Genomic DNA, 15,954 nt, shown 5'->3' on the forward strand with positions numbered 1-15,954 from the left:
TTTATATACTTTAATATGCATGTTATAGAAATGCATTTCTAATGTGGGTCTTTTATAGAAATATGTATATTTGTTGAATTTTGGCAATATTTTGTTTTTTAAATTGTGTTGTAACCCGCCTCGAGGCACAAGGAGAGGTGAGTAAGAAATAAAATTATTAGCCTAAAGATGAATAGGACTGAAATTTCAGCCCTTCAGTATCTTCCTAGGTGGGACCCGAATTTAAGATGAGCCCTGAAACAGACAACAAGGTATAACTTTAGTCAATTGAAACACCAAGCCCAGTACTACTGCATTTCCCCGAAAATAAGACAGTGTCTTATATTAATTTTTGCTCCCAAGGGCACACTAGGTTTTATTTCCAGGGGATGTCTTATTTTCTCCCTCCTCCTCCACCGAGGAAGGTGTGTGCAGCGCGAAGAAGAAGGAGGGAAAGATGTGCACCTTTCCCTCCTCCTTCTCGCCGCATGCGCTTTCCTCGCTGGCAGCTATTCCCTTCTCCTAAGTCTTACTTTCAGGGAATGTCTTATATTTGGCAATTCACTACAACCTCTACTAGGTCTTATTTTCAGGGAATGTCTTATATTTGGCAATTCACTACAACCTCTACTAGGTCTTATTTTCAGGGGATGCCTTATTTTCAGGGAAACACAGTATTTTTGATCCAACCTACTCACAGCACTGCTTGTGAGACAAAATCCTAAATCCTAAAATTTCACATATTATTGGGTTGTTGAATTCTCCTGTGTTCTTAGGGTCATTTCCTCATAGGCTCCTTTTTAGGAGGAGTGGAGTGCTGCAGGGTTCTATCCTGGGCCTGGTTCTTTACAACATCTTTATTAATGACATAGATGAAGGGTTAGAAGGCATGATCATCAAGTTTGCAGATGACACCTAATTGGGAGGGATAGCTAATTATCCAGAGGACAGGAGCAGAGTTCAAAATGATCTTGACAGATTGGAGAGATGAGCCAAAACTAACAGAATGAAGTTCAACAAAGACAAATGCAAGAAAGAAAGAAATGCAAATATACAGTATGGGGGACGCTTGGCTCGACAGCACAACATGTGAAAAAGATCTTGGACTCCTTGTGGACAACAAGTTAAACATGAGTCAACAATATGATGCAGCAGCTAAAAATGCCAATGGGATTTTGGCCTGCATAAATAGAAGTATAGTGTCTAGATCCAGGGACGTCATGCTACCCCTCTATTCTGCCTTGGTCTAACCACACCCAAAATACTGTGTCCAATTCTGGGCATTGCAATTTAAGGGAGATGTTGACAAGCTGGAATGCGTCCAGAGAAAGGTGACTAAAATGATCAAGGGCCAGTCGAACAAGTTCTATGACAAGCGGCTTAAAGAGCTGAGTGTGTTTAATAAATAATAATAATAACAACAACAACTTTATCCTGTCACCATCTCCCCAACCAGGCTTGAGGCCGCTTACATACGGCACAAGGTGCCTAAAAACAAACAAAGTGAACACAATATAAAATACATTTTTTTAAAAAAAAATGCAACAAATAAAACATCAACTGCCACTCTGGGGCCAGAGTGAAGAAGGGGAGCCTTTGACCTGTGGGTCCCGCAAGGTTCTATTCTGTCCCCCATGCTTTTTAATATCTACATGAAACCACTGGGCGAGGTCATCCGGGGTTTTGGAATTCGGTGCCATCTCTACCAGATGACACTCAACTCCACTTCTCCTTTCCACCTACTTCCAAGGAAGCCCCTCGGATCCTATGTCTGGCCACTGTGATGGGTTGGATGAGGGCCAACAAGATGAAGCTTAATCTTGAGAAGACAGAGGCCCTCCAGGTCAGCCATTCGACCGATCGGGGCATAGGGTGGCTGCCTGTGCTTGATGGGGTCACACTCCCCCTGAAGGTGCAGGTCTGCAGTTTGGGGGTCCTTCTGGGTTCATCGCTGTCACTTGATGCTCAGGTGTTGGCGGTGGCCGGGATGGCCTTTGCACAACTAAAACTAGTGCACCAACTGCGAACCGTACCTTGAGAAGTCTGACTTGACATGGTGGTCCACGCTCTAGTTACCTCAAGGATGGATTATTGTAATGCATTCTACGTGGGGCTGCCCTTTAAAACGGTCCAGAAATTGCAGTTGGTACAACGGTCGGCAGCTAGGTTACTAACTGGAGCTGCTTACAAGAGCGGTCAACCCCCCTGTTTAAGCAGCTTCACTGGCTGCCGATAATACTCCGGGCCCAATTCAAGGTGCAGGTTATTGTCTATAAAAGCTCTAAATAGTTCGGGACCTGCCTATCTTCGTGACCGCCTCATCCCCTATGAACTACATGACCGCTAAGATCCTCTGGGGAGGTCCTCTCGCTTCCTTCTTTCTCACAATTACGTTTGGTGGGGACGAGAGAGAGGGCCTTTTTGGCTATATCCCCCCAGCTCTGGAACGCCCTCCCCAGGGAGATTAGGTTGGCTCCCTCTCTATCCTCCTTCAGGAAACAACTGAAGACTTGGATGTTTCGGTTGGCCTTTGGTGAGACAGTCATTGGATGACTGGCCTCACTTGGTATTATAATTCTGTCCTGAATTTTATTAGGTCCCCATTATTTGGGTATTTTAACTGATGATGCTATTCTTACATTGCTGCTGCAGTTCCTCCACCTATGTAGTTGACTGAATTGCACTTGGTGTTTGATTGATATTATTAACCGTTGTAAAATTCTTGTTTTATCGTATTACTGTTTTATCTTTTATATATTGCAAATTGTATTTATGCTGCTGTTTTTGCTCAATTATGCTGTTCGGGCTTTGCCCCATGTAAGCTGCCCCGGGTCCCTGCGGGGAGATTGCGGCGGGGTATGAATAAAGTTTATTATTATTATTATTATTATTATTATTATTTTATGACACAGCAAACAAGATAGATATGCTGGATTTCATATCACAAAATCACAAGTCGAACCCTTCCCAAGTGTCTAGGACTGTGTGATGTATTTTCGGATGATGTGCGCAGATCCCAGCAGGGTGGCCTTTTGCAGTTGGCAGATTGTAATTTGGTATGTCTATTGTTTCCAAATGCCAGCTGAGATCTTTTGGCACGGCACGCAATGTGCCCATCACCACCGGGACCACCTGCACTGGTTTCTGCACTGGTTTCTTCTTCTTCTTCTTCTTCTTCTTCTTCTTCTTCTTCTTCTTATTATTATTATTATTATTATTATTATTATTATTATTACTATTATTATTATTACTGTTATTATGCTAATATTGTGCTATGCTAATAATATAATATATTGTATGTACATATAACTTGTGAGCTAGTCTGACAACCCTTTCTGGATGAGAAGGGTGGGATATAAACGTCGTAAATAAATAACCTGCAGAAGAAAAGGCTGAGAGGAGGCATGATAGCCATGTATAAGTATCTGAGGGGCAGTTACAGGGAGCTGGGAGCAAGCTGGATTTCTGATGCCCTGGAGACAAGGATGTGGAACAATGGCTTTTAAACAAAGGTTGGATGGCCATCTGTCGGGATGCTTTGACTGCGTTTTCCTGCTTCTTTGCAGGGGTTGGACTGGATGGCCCCCGAGGTCTCTTCCAATTCATATGATCCTATGATTCTAGGATTGTAATTGTAACCTCTGAGACATGTTTATGTGATCAGATTTCCACACCTTGTTCTCTCTCCCAGGGGCTGAAATGATGTTGCTGCTGAATCCTCAGTCGTTTCTTCCCCTTTGTGATGGAGTGGAACTGAATCAGGTAAGCAGAAGGATTCCTGGGAGAGGAGGGCTGGAGCTGCCTGGGTGTCATTTGTTCCAGGCTCAATCATCAAACTTCTTTTGAAACAGAAACGATTGAATGTGTTTTCTTAATGCAAAATCTAAAGAATTCAGAATTCCCAAAGAACAATCAAATGAGCTAAGATTTAAAAGGGACATGTTCAAGAAATGGAAAACGGGGGGAAATCACAAAAAAAAACTATCCAGCAACAAGTAGGGAAAAGATATGACAAGCTAAAGCAGAAAATGAGCTCAGACTTTCCAAAGAGATTGAAAACAATAAAAGGGTGTTCCTTGGTTTTGTCAGAAGAAGAAGAAGAAGCAAACCAAAAGTAGGGTATGTGCCTGGAGTAGGTGGTGTAATGCTATCAGGGGATAGGGAAAAGGTAGAACGTCTTCCCCCAAAAGGGAATTGGTATTCTTCTTGGGCCAGATGGAGCAGATGAGGTAGTAGGGAAATGCCACCCAAAATAGGTGAAGAAGTAGTCCAGGAATACCTGGCCACTCTAATTGAATCCCAAGTCTCCAGGGCCACATGCACTACATCCAAGAGTACTGAAGGAACCAGCAGAAGAAATTTCAGAACAACTGTCAATAATCTTTGAGAACTCCCGGAGAACAGGAGAAATCCCAGCAGAATGGAGGAGGCAAAGGTTGCCGCTCTCTTCAAGAATGGACAAAGGGGGGTCACCAGTGGTTCCTCTTCATCCTGGAAAGAAGTGACTAGTGGGGTGCTGAAGCATTCTGTCCTGCGCCAAGTGCTGTTCTACATCTTTCTTATTGACTTGGATGAAGGCTTAGAGGGCATGCTTATCAAGTTTGCAGATGACACCAAAGTAGGAGGGATAGCTAATACTCCAGAAGACAGGATCAGAATTCAAAATGGCCGTAACAAGTTAGAAAACCAAGGAAATTAATTTCAACAAGGAGAAATGTAGGATAGTACACTAAGGCAGGAAATACACAATGCACAGATACAGGATGTGTGACTCCTGGCTCAACGACAGTTCACGTGAAAGGGATCTTGGAGTGTTAGTAGACTGCAAGTTGAACATAAAGCCAATCATGTGATGGAGCAGCCTAAAAGCCTATGGGATTTTGGGCTGCATTCAAACGAATATAGTATCTAGATTAAGGGAAGTCATGGTGACCTGCTTTCTGTTTTGATGAGACCTCATCTGGAATAAAATAAGGTCCACTTTAGGGCACCACAGTGAAACCTGGAACATGTCCAGATTCCATTTCTGATTCTACTTATCAATTAAGACATGGTTTTGACCATCATCAGAAAGGGCGGTTTATGCACATGATGTGGGAATGTGAATATGTACAATATTTTTGGCAGACTATACAAAATGAGTCAAATCAAATACTAGGAAATGAGTGGGTTATAACAAAGGAAATAGCGGTATTAGGGAAAAGAGAGGAAATGGGAAATAAAAGGGAAATAAAAGAAGCAATAATTGAATGTGCACAAGCAGTAATAGTATTAGGGTGGAAAGATAAATCCAAATGGTCAGTAAGTAAATGGTACCAATATATGGTGGAGCAAATGGAATTTGAAATTATGAATGTGAAACTAAAATTGGAAAAACTAATGAAAATAGAACAAGAGAAATTGAAGAAAGATGGTAAAGAACTATATCATGAATTAATCTGGAGATCAAGCCATAAGAAATAAGATACAAATGTCATATAGTATATAGGATGGAAATGGATAAAGATAAAGATATAAAGATTGTCTCACAAAGAATTGAATATGTAAAAAGAAAACAATCCTCGTGTTGGTGGTGGGAATTGTAAATGTTTTGTATGTCTATGTAAGCCTTTGATGAATGAATTCTGTTGGTTCAAGTTGTCTGCCTACATAATAATAGACCCACTGATTCGCCTTCTTATTGTCATTATTGTCATTTCTAGTACTTTAATGACTATGTCAATTACGTAACTACCTCCCCCCGATTTGACACATTTGCCCTTTGGCCTGGACTTGTGTTTTATATTTGTTTTTAACGCTTTTTCCTGCAATATTGTTTTTATGATGGTTTTACTGATATTGTTGATTTATTGTTGTAAATTTATGTGTTTTGATTTGTTTTTATATTGTGATGTTGGGCAAGGCCCCATGTGAGCCGCCCCGAGTCCCTACGGGAAGATGGGGCGGGATACAAGAATAAAATTATTATTATTATTATTATTATTATTATTATTATTATTATTATTATTATTTCTATGGTATGTATTTTTTGTGTTTTAAAAAATAAAAAAATTGTGAAAAAAAAGAAATGGTTTTGACTGTGACCAACCAGATGTCTCTCCAAAGCTTACACCATGGCATGGAGGTCGTAACCGTTTTCGTTTCAAACAGCCAACGGGAATGTAAATCTACTTTAAAGATTTTCTTGTGAGTATTTTTCTTGATAGCCCTTATGTGAGAAGGAAATCTTTACTTTTTCCACCAGGGCCCATTTGCCTTTGAGAACGTGGCTGTCCATTTCTCCCTGGAGGAGTGGGCTCTTCTGAATCCTGATCAGAAAGTCTTGCACGTGCAGATCATGGAGGACATTCATGGGATTGTGGACTCTCTTGGTAAGGCTCCCTCACTGATGGGGATTTTTATTTCAAAATGCAGTCTCCCATTCAGCACCTCCCTAGTGGGAGCAGTATTCTAAATTGTCACAATCTCAAGGGAGTTCTCAAGGAAGGGCTTATGTTAGAAAAACATGACAAAAGTGTGACATTGACTTGGTGCCCAAGGAACAGTGGTGTTGGCACCAATTCTGACAACATTGGGAAGACTTCCATAACTGGAGTCAAGTCCAAGCGTGCCACACTCCCTTTCTCTCTCTCTGAGAAGGTGTGAGTATGAGAGAGAGGCAGAGCGAGGGAGGAAGCAGATTGACTGGGGAGAGGGAGAGAGAATGGATCCTCAAATGGAACAAACTTCCCCTGGCTTCAGGTACGCAGACGCGGTGATACATCTTTTTATCGGTGTGGTATTTGACTTAGTTTTTCCTCCCAACCAGGTAGGCTAGCTTTTGCATATCTGCAGGCTAAGCTCTCTTTCTACGCTGCCTCTCCCTGCACACAAACAGTCCCTAGCCTCAGTCATTAGCAAGATGGTGACTTGTAATATAATGCATTCTCCATTGTGGCCCCCCGGCTCTGGAACTTTCTCCCCAGGGAGATTAGGCAAGCCCCTACCCTTCTAACTTTTCGGAAGAACCTGAAAACCTGACTCTTCCAACAGGCCTTCAGCTAATGCTCTTCGTCCTTAGATTTAGGGCTTTTCTTATTTGATTAACAGTATCTCTGCTGCATTTTATTCCATTCCTTCAGTTGGAATGTTTTTATGTTTACCCCATCCCAAGCTCCCTATCATGATAACAGTTCTGGGTTACTTACCTCCTCGTTAGTTTATATTCTTCACTATATGCACTTTCTCTGGCCCAATTTATTTTTATGAGCCTAATCAGGTTTTTATCTTGCTATGTTTTATTGTAAATGTGATTTAAATATGTCTTACTGATTTGTTTTTACATTGTTGTGTTTTTTGCACTGTCTGTAGTCCCTTCGGGGAAATGGAGATGGGGTATAAAGTTAAAGTTGTTGATATTATTATTATTATTATTATTATTATTATTATTATTATTATTATTGGTTTCTGTGAATGATTGGGTCTTGGGGTTTTTTGTGCACTGGGAAAGGTAGATAGCAGTAATCAAACTCTCTGCCCCTATCTTTCAAATGGTAAGTTTGCTACTATATCTACTATATCCTTATCACTCACGCTACGGAATATTGTTTCTGTCCTTCTTCTTCACAGCAGATAACTGGAAGAGTAGCAATGCATGCAAGAAACGCAAGAAGTATTTGGGACACAATGGGGACCTTCCAGGACCCCAACAAACTCACAGAGAAGATCAAGAGTATGCCAGAGACAGGCCTTTCAAATGCAATGGATGTGGACAGTGTTTTACCCAAAATGTGGCACTTGTGCTTCACAAGACACTCCATGCTGGGAAAAGCCAACTTAAATGGAAAGAAACAGGAAAACGTATTGATGAATATAAATTGCCACATCTGAGCCAAGAAGAAATCTTTGAAGGAACTGAGGTTTTCATAAGCCAGAAGTATGAGAAATCTTTTATCCAGAGTTCACGCTTGGCGAAATATGAAAGATTTCATACAGGACAGGAACCATACAGGTGCCAGGAGTGTGGGAAGAGTTTTGCTTCCAGTTCAGAATTGCTGACACACAAAAGAGTCCACACAGGAGAAAACCCATACCAATGCCAGGAGTGTGGGAAATGTTTTGCTCAGAGTTCAAAATTACTGAGGCACAAAAGAGTCCACACAGGAGAGAAGCCATACCAATGCCAGGAGTGTGGGAGATGTTTTGTTCACAGTTCAGCCTTGGCGAGCCACAAAAGGGTCCACACAGGAGAGAAGCCATACCAATGCCAGGAGTGTGGGAAATGTTTTACTAATAGTTCTGCCTTGGTGAAGCACAAAAGAATCCATACAGGAGAAAGGCCATACCAATGCCAGGAGTGTGGGAAATGTTTTGTTGACAGTTCACCCTTGGTGAGGCACAAAAGACTCCACACTGGAGAGAAGCCTTACAAATGCCAGGAGTGTGGGAAATGTTTTACTGACAGCTCACACTTGGGGAAGCACAAAAGGCTCCACACAGGAGAGAAGCCATACCAATGCCAGGAGTGTGGGAAATGTTTTGCTGATAGTTCTACCTTGGTGAGACACAAAAGACTCCACACAGGAGAGAAGCCATACCAATGCCAGGAGTGTGAGAAATGTTTTGCTGTCAGTTCAAAATTACTGAGCCACAAAAGACTCCACACAGGAGAGAAGCCATTCCAATGCCAGGAGTGTGGGAAATGTTTTGCTCTTAGTTCAGAATTACTGAGCCACAAAAGACTCCACACAGGAGAGAAGCCATACCAATGCCAGGAGTGTGGGAAATGTTTTGTTGACAAGTCTACCTTGGTGAGGCATAAAAGAGTCCACACAGGAGAAAAGCCATACCAATGCCAGGAGTGTGGGAAATGTTTTGCTCAGAGTTCTACCTTGGTGAGCCACAAAAGAGTCCACACAGGAGAGAAGCCATACCAATGCCAGGAGTGTGGGAAATGTTTTGCTCGCAGTTCAAAATTACTGAGCCACAAAAGACTCCACACATGAAAGGAGCATGGGATACCAATGCTAGGAGCATGGGAAACATTTTGCTCGCAGTTCAAACTTGGTGAGCCACAAAGGATTCCACACAGGAGGGAAACCATACCAATGCCAGGTGCGTGGGAAATATTATTTATAGCCGCCAACATTGCATCTGCAAGGAACCGCCCACAGGAGCTGTTCTGGGTGGTCAGGTGCTTTGAATGCGATTTCCTGCTTCTTGGCAGGGGGTTGGACTTGATGGCCGATGAGGTCTCTTCCAACTCTACTATTCTATAATTCTAGGTGACTCTTTCAACCCGATTCTCAGGCGGACCCCCCTGGCTGCCTGGCAGTTCACTGTGAAGAGTGTGTAAGTTTCTTTGCAGATAAAGTTGCTCGAATCCGTTCCAACTTGGATGCCACTATTGATACAGTCTTTGTGGATGCGAGACCCACCACGTGCGTTCTAGATCCTTGCCCTTCTTGCCTTATCAAACAGGCGAGGGGGGGGGGGGTTAGTTGACTGGGTGAAGAAGGTGAGTAATGCTTCCCTTAGTCAAGGCATATTCCCAATCTGGCCTAAAAATGGCAGTGGTGAAACTACTACTCAAGAAACTAGGTTCTAGAGGAAGTGGTGGTCTTGCAACTCCAGAGATTTCTGGATGACGCTAATTATCTGGATTCATTTCAGTCTGGTTTCAGTCCCGGTCATGAATGAAGACAGCTTTGGTCACCTTGGTAGATGATCTACGTAGAGATCTTGAGGGGAAGTGTTCCCTGTTGGTTCTTTGGACCTCTCAGCGGCCTTCGATCCCATCGACCATGGTATCCTGAGTCCCCTGGCTGGGATGGAACTTGGAGGCCCTGTTTTGCAGTGGCTCCATTCCTTCCTGGAAGGTCATGCCCAGATGGCAGTGTAGGGCGACGCCTGCTCGCCCTCACGACTGTTGTTTTGTGGGGTCCCTCAGGGTTCAATTCTGTTTTCCATGTTGTTTAGAAATCTACATGAAACCTCTGGGGGAGATGTTCTGGAGTTTTGGAATTTGGTGCCATCCGTACACAGATCAAACCCGACTCTACTAGTCATTTCCACCAAAAGCCAAGGAAGCAGCCTAGACCATGAATCGGTGCCAGTCAGCTGTTGTGGACTGGATAAGGACTAACAAATTGAAATTGAATCCAGACAAGACGGAGGTCCTCCTGGTCAGTCGTAAGTCAGATCAGGGTATAGGTAACCTATGCTGGATTGGGTCACACTCCCCCAAAGACACAGGTCTGCAGTCTGGGGGTCCTGGACTCATCGTTGACCCTGGAGGCCCAGGTGTTGGCAGTGGCCAGGAGGGCCTTTGCATAATTAAAACTTGTGCGTCAGCTGCAATCATACCTTGAGAAGCCGGACTTAGTAATGGTGGTCCATGCCTTGGTTACACCCCATTTAGACTACTGTAACAGGCTCTATGTGAGGCTGCCTTGGAGAGTGTCCAGAAACTTCAGTTAGTTCAAAGATCTGCAGCCAGGTTATTATCATGTGCTGGACTCAGGGAGCATACTACTCCCATGCTAAAGCACCTGGACTGGCTGCTAATTCCTTTCCAGGCCCGGTTCAAGGTGCTGGTGTTGACCTCTAAAGCCCTAAAGGGTTCAGGTCCTACTTACCTATCTGACTGCATCTCCTAATACCCACCTGACCGAACATTAAGCTCTTCTAGCAAGGCCCTCCTCTTTTTGACGCCACTATCAGAAATGCGGTTGGCGGCGAGGAGAAAGAGGGCCTTCTTGGCGTCCGCTCCAACTCTTTGGAACTTCCTCCCCAAGGAAGTTAAAACAGCCCCGTCCCTGACATCTTTTAAAAAACAGCTAAAGACCTTCCTGTTTGCACAAACTTTTGATGAAGACACTTTGCTTTAATGACAGGAAGGCTAACTTTTATTGAGTTGCGCGAAGATTCCCATCTATCTGAGTCACTTGCAGTAACTGTATTAAACTAATGTTTTTAAATGTGCTTATTTATTTCTTACTGGAATTTTGTTTTTGTAAGCTATTGTTCTCTGTATGTGTGTGTGTATATATATATATATACACACACACACACACACACACACACACACACACACACACACACAGACAGTAGAACCCTGGTTAACCGAGCTCCAGTTAACCGAGGCTCTGTATTATCTGAGGCACCCCTCCCTCTCCTTCTCGCGAGTGAAGGGATCTCGCGAGAAGGAGTGGGAGAGGTAGAGGGAGTCGCAAGGAGAGGGAGAAGCAAGCGTCTCGGAAGCGGCCTGCGATCGTGGCCTGCTTCCCTTGGCCGGGGCGCCTGCTGAAGGGAGAAGTTTGGGCATTTAGAGAAGCGTGAAGCGTGTCGCTAAGCAGTGGCAGGCCTTGCATTTCCCTGGGTCCAAGCACCTGTTGGAGGGAGGAAACTTCTCCCTTCGGCTGGTGCTTGGGCCTTTAGAGAAGCACAAAGCGTGTGTCGCTAAGCAGCAGCACACCTCACGCTTCCCTGGATCCAAGCGCCTGCCGGAGGGAGAAGTTTCCTCCCTCCGCTAGGCGCCTGGGCCTACAGTTCGGGTTACCCGACAAATCCGGGTATCCGAGATTCAGTCCACCTGTTTAAATCGGATAACCAGGGTTTTACTGTCTTTTATATAATGTTGTGAGCCACTTCGGGTCCCATTTACGGATAAACGTTGGATATAAATCAAGATTTATTATTATATACTATTCATATCAGTTGGTTAATTACGATTTCATGTCACTTATTTTAAAAAGAAATATATATGTAATTCCATCCATTGTTCCTCTGGGCTTAGTTTCCAGTTCCTTTACCACCTTGGTTGCAATTTCCTAGTTTACATATGTTGTTTTTCAGCTGGGATTCCACAATTGAACACAGGACTTCTGCTATGATTTTACAAATAAATCATCAAAACAACATGTTTTGCAACAAATGGAAAGAAAAAGCATTTCAATACACAGTAACGTTCTCTAGTAATTACTGTATTTACAAATTTAGCACCAAAACATCGCAATATATTGAAACCATTGACTACAAAAACATTGACTACTAAAAAATTGACTACAAATAAAAATAGAATTGCATAGAATGAACTTACAGTAACAACATTGTTGGAAGTTAAATCCGTAAAAATTCAGTCCTGTGAAGAAGGCATGCATAGATCGGTGGCAGTAGGGGTCAGCCACTTATTTGGGAGCATCACTGCAGTTGTATTGTTGCTGGGCATGTTGCTATTTTTCTGGGAAGCAACATAATAATAACAACAACAACAGTAACAACATTATTCTTATATCCTGTCACCATCTCCTCGAAGGGACTCGGGGTGGTTCACATGGGGACGAGCCGAACAATAAGATAGACTAAAACACAATACATGAATTAAAACAATATAAACAAAATAAATATAAAACAGCATACAACATATAAAACACAGCAATTACTTGAAAACCTGGTCACAAGTACAGCATATGCAGAGAGTGACTAGTGCAGGACTCTTAAGTAGGGTTCATGGGAAGTACAGGGACGATCAAGGATGAGCAAGAGGAATGGTCTCATCAAGACACTGGAAATCTAAAAAGCTGAGGAGCAGAGATAAAGTGCAATGAGCAATTGTAAACAAGCGGGACTATTCACTCAAATGTGCACCAGAACATCCATGTTTTTAATCTCTATGGAAGGTGGACAATGAAGGTGCCAGTCTGATCTCCCTGGGGAGAGAGTTCCAGAGTCAAGGGGCCACCACAGAGAAGGCCCTCTCCCTCGTTCCCACCAACTGCGCTTGGGACGGAGGTGGGAGTGAGAGAAGAGCTTCCCCAGAAGGTCTTAAGGCCCGTGTGGGTTCATAAGGGAAGAGGTGATCACAGAAATAAGCAACATGCTGTTTGTTTGTTTTTTAGGTTGCAGAGCGCAGGTACCAGGCACATGGAGAGGCCTGCTGTGCGTTGCTGTGAAACGGCTGTTTTCCTAGGCAACAAGGCACAGCGGGTCTCTCCATGTGCTGGGTGCTTGCCGGAGAAGAAAAGTCTGCGCTGGCCACATCTTGCCCTTCCCAGCGGGCACCCGGTGCTTGGAGAGGCCCACTGCGCGTTGCTGCCTAGAAAAAGCTGTTTCTCAGCAACGTGTAGCCGGCCTCTAAGTGCCAGGCGCCCACTGGAAGGGTGAGATGCGGCCAGCACAGACTTTTCCCTCCTGGCAAGAACCCACTGCGCTGGGCCCGGCACATGGGAGAGGATAATACGGAGTGTTGGATAAGCAGAGGTCAGATATCCGAGAGTCTACTGTACTTACTCCACTCCTTTGTAGTAATAATGTGCAAGACTGGGATGTGAAAATCAGTGACACCCTTCTAACAAAACTCTAAATTGAGATTCCCTTGCCTTAGCCGAAGGGTGCTTTGGAGAGAAGCTATTGTAGCAGGGGATTTCTCAATGAAGAGTCTGCTTGTGGCGGGGGCTTTTGTCGCACCTCCAAGTCTGTGTTCGTCCTCCTTGGGAAAAGGGAGCTGTGGGACTTGACCCAGGGCTGAGACATTCTCTTTCTGTTGTGGATGGAGGCCCTGCTCTCCTTTGATCTGCTGCAGCGCAGGCTGGAGAGCAGCTGCAATGAATCACTGCAATGAATCACTCTGACCAGGAGGTCATGAGTTCGAGGCCCGCTCGGAGCCTATGTTTGTCTGTCTTTGTTCTATGTTAAAAGGCATTGAATGTTTGCCTATATGTGTAATGTGATCCGCCCTGAGTCCCCTTCGGGGTGAGAAGGGCGGAATATAAATGCTGTAAATAAATAAATAAATTTAATGTTCAGTGGGGTTGGGGAGCAGTGGTTTGGCAGGCAGAGAATATATATAACTAACTAACCTATGAATACGGAAATTTTCTTCCATGAGTATATATCTATGCCATCATCTTTAGTCCCATTCTCTGACACCAAACGTGGCTTACAGTGTGTTTGCTTCTGTCATGATAAAAAGAAATCTTTAGACTTTTGGTTCCCTGGCTTTTGAGAGATGCTCTTTCCCCTCCTTCCAATGTAACGCTGGGCAAGGAAGGGTTAAGGGGAGAGAGTTTGGTTCCCAGAGAGGCAGGAAGGAAGTGGGCCTCCTTAGACCCGCCTTTCTTGTCCCTCTAGGAACCAAACTCGCTCCCCTTAACCCTTCCTTTCCCGGCAGGGAGAGAGAGTTTGTCCCTTTGGCCTCTCCCTCCTCCTCCTCCTCCTTGCAGCTTGTCTCCTCTTTCTCCTTCTCCTTCTTCTGGTGAGTCTTGTTCCCAGACCTTCTCCAAAGGGCCGAAGAGGGGCTGAGGCCACAACACCTGGAGGGAAGGACAAAGTTGGCCCAGTCCTGTTTCCCTCACAGGTAGGCCTTCCGACACACACTGACCGAGAGCAAAGAGAAACAACCAGCTTCAAAGGCCTGGAGCCACGTTCACCCTGGAGAAAAGGGGGCCTGAGGCAGGTGGGACTGGGGGTCACCACCACAGACGGCCAGGCTGTCCCTGCTTCAACCAGGGGGTCCTTCTGAGGAGAGAGAGGCAGGCCGAGGGACAATGGCTTTCCCCGCCCAACCCCCTCACTTGCCTTCCTGGGTCCTCTTTCCCCCCTTAAGTTTTGATTACGCTTTTACAAAGGAAAAGATGTTTCCACACAAAGAAAAAAGGAGAACAAAGAAGGGGACGAGGGTTGCAGGGCTGTGATTAGTAGACTGCAAATGTCTTCTGTGTCACCGAGGAAGAGGAAGGGGGTGGAGGGGGGAAGAGAAGCCTTGTATTTGTTATAGTTATTACATCTATATCTTCAACTCAAGCACTTATTATTTTACTAATAGTCTAAATTTTTGGACGTTCCAAATGTCCTCTGAAACAGAAAAGAACACACTCTTGTCCTTAAGACTGGTAGTCATTCCTTCCCACACTATCCGATCTCCTTCCCATCTTCTCTTACATTTTATAACTATTGCCATATAGACCTAAAATATCAATTCAATTTGTTAGTAAATTAGTATTGTGTGGGTGGGAATTCACTATGTTACATGGTTATCTTTTCTTCTTTTATGTAAATGGATTTGTGTATACATATATGTGTGTGTGTGTGTTTGCAGTTCTAAAATATAGAAATAACAAGGCTTGAAACCTTTTATATTCTAATCAAAGAGTGCTGATTGGTCAATTATTCAAAGTCTCTTCAATATAGCGTTTATAAATAGTACAAAATGTTAACTGCAGTAGAGTCTCACTTATCCAAGCCTCACTTATCCAAGCTTCTGGATTATCCAAGACATTTTTGTAGTCAATGTTTTCAATATATCGTGATATTTTGGTGCTAAATTCGTAAATACAGTAATTACAACATAACATTACTGTGTATTGAACTACTTTTTCTGTCAAATTTGTTGTATAACATGATGTTTTAGTGCTTAATTTGTAAAATCATACCTAATTTGATGTTTAATAGACTTTTCCTTAATCCCTCCTTATTATCCAAGATATTTGCTTATCCAAGCTTCTTCCGGCCCGTTTAGCTTGGATAAGTGAGACCTTATATACTATTAACACTATTTTAGTCCACAGATCCTGCTGTGGTCATCTTCCTATGGTTCTTTATAAATTCAATGAAGGGTTTCCATTCTTCTTAAAGTTTCTCTGTATTTGTTTGTTGTGCAGCTAAAGTTAATTTGTCTGTTGTGGCCATTTCAAAAACGTTTTTAATCCAATTTTGTGGTGTTGGCATGTTTTGTTGTTTTTATAGTTTTGTGTATTCAGTACTTGCTTTTGTTTTTATATAAAGAAAGATTCTTTCTTGATGTATCAATGTCTGTTTGTCTAATAATCCCCGTAGAAAAAGTTCTGGTTTTAGTGGGAACTTGTACTCTAATACAGGTTCCATGTCTCTATGGATTTTTATCCAGAATTCTTTAGCTTTTGGACAAGTCCACCACAAATTATAGAAAGTTCCAGTTATTTGTTTGCATATTTATTTTCTGGAGTTATGTACCATTTA

General features: G+C 43.3%; 1 protein-coding gene and 1 pseudogene across 1 annotated transcript in view; one reads left to right on the forward strand and one right to left on the reverse strand.

Annotated features, from left to right (window-relative positions):
- The window catches only part of LOC103280228 (zinc finger protein 420), a 412,323-nt gene that overhangs the window by 132,496 nt on the left and 263,873 nt on the right, over positions 1–15,954 (reverse strand). The window lies entirely within an intron of this gene.
- Positions 1–15,954, forward strand: part of LOC107982289 (zinc finger protein 208-like) — a 50,533-nt pseudogene that overhangs the window by 9,814 nt on the left and 24,765 nt on the right.

Source organism: Anolis carolinensis, chromosome 2 (assembly GCF_035594765.1).
Source record: "Anolis carolinensis isolate JA03-04 chromosome 2, rAnoCar3.1.pri, whole genome shotgun sequence".
Classification (NCBI taxonomy): domain Eukaryota; kingdom Metazoa; phylum Chordata; class Lepidosauria; order Squamata; family Dactyloidae; genus Anolis; species Anolis carolinensis.